The sequence below is a fragment of the Neophocaena asiaeorientalis genome, unplaced genomic scaffold (assembly GCF_003031525.2).
Source record: "Neophocaena asiaeorientalis asiaeorientalis breed wild unplaced genomic scaffold, Neophocaena_asiaeorientalis_V1.1 scaffold86, whole genome shotgun sequence".
Taxonomy (NCBI): domain Eukaryota; kingdom Metazoa; phylum Chordata; class Mammalia; order Artiodactyla; family Phocoenidae; genus Neophocaena; species Neophocaena asiaeorientalis.
Window position 1 is genome coordinate 6,100,732 of NW_020175039.1, and position 1,535 is coordinate 6,102,266.

Genomic DNA, 1,535 nt, shown 5'->3' on the forward strand with positions numbered 1-1,535 from the left:
GATCATATGGTAATTCTATTTTTAGTTTTCTGAGGAACCTCCATACCGTTTTCCATAGTGGCTGCACCAACTTACATTCCCACCAAAATAAACTTGAGTCTTGATCAGACTCATCTTGGGCTCCAAATTTCCAAGGACCCACCCTCAGCCATTCAGATTCCTTGGGCCTGGGACTATCACCTTACCTTAACCTTAAGCTGGGGTGGTGAGTTGGGTACCTTCTGTTTGTTCTTCCGGATCCATTCTCTGCGTTTCTCTACCACGCTCTATGCCCTGGGATGCTGACCAATATGGAAGGCCTTAGTGGATTCCCTGTCCTCTGGTTTCTCAGCTCAGCTGATAGGAGCCCTGGTCGGGTATCTGTGGGCAGAAGCTTCAAGTCAGGGCATTTCTTGTCCCAGCTTTTTCCCTGCTGGATGCTGGGATTGGCTCTTGTCAGATAGGCCTTATCATACAGCTTTCCCTCTGGGCTCCTGCAATGGCTTCCCTACCTCACCCCTTAGGTCTAGGGATAGTAACAGCTTCAGTCGTTACTGGCCTTGGGGTGCTGACCATTGCTCATTACTTTCCCCAAACCCTTCTCACACTTTTGTTAAAGGTCCCTTTATTCAATTCTCATGAGTTTGATGAAACTCTCTCTCCTTGCCCAGCTCCACTACGCCACCTGGTTCTCGCCAGGACCTGGATCCATTCAGGGCTTATCCATAAAGCTGCATTTTAAGCAAGGAGTCCATTTTAAACACCGATATAGAAATTATTATAGAAATACATTAGAAATACTGCTCCAATGGCCTTGAATGCTTCTTAGTTCTTTTTTGGGTCCCTAGTGCTTAACTTACTTGAGACTAAGGTGATGTTTTTCAAAAGCAACTTTACCAAGAAATGAAGTTTAGAAAAAAAAAAAAGGACTGATACTATTCAATGAGAAAATATAAAGGCATAGAAATGGGCATATCCGCAAAGCCCAGCCTCCTCGTCCATAAGGAGGCCTATATCCATGCTAGCCCACAGGTCCCATCCACAGACACCAGGCCTCAGTTCCCTCATTTTTGGAAAAACTCTGCCCCAACCAAATAAATTGGAACAATGCAAAACTGTATGAATTAATCATGAATATTACTCTACCTTCCAGTTCTCTTTAACAATAACTCCTTTTAACAGTTTGGTATATATTCTCCCAGATATTTTTTGAACACTTATAAAACCATATATATTATAATGTTTTTACACAAATGGATAAGCCATTTACTACGGTTTTTTTTTTTGCGGTACGCGGGCCTCTCACTGCTGTGGCCTCTCCCGCCGCGGAGCACAGGCTCCGGACGCGCAGGCCCAGCGGCTATGGCCCACGGGCCCAGCCGCCCTGCGGCACGTGGGATCCTCCCGAACCGGGGCACGAACCCGCGGCCCCTACATCAGCAGGTGGACTCTCAACCCCTGCGCCACCAGGGAAGCCCTCTACTTTCATTTTTCATTATTTCTTGAAGATCTTCCCATGTCCTTTCATATACAACAAACCCTCAGTATCACAGGGT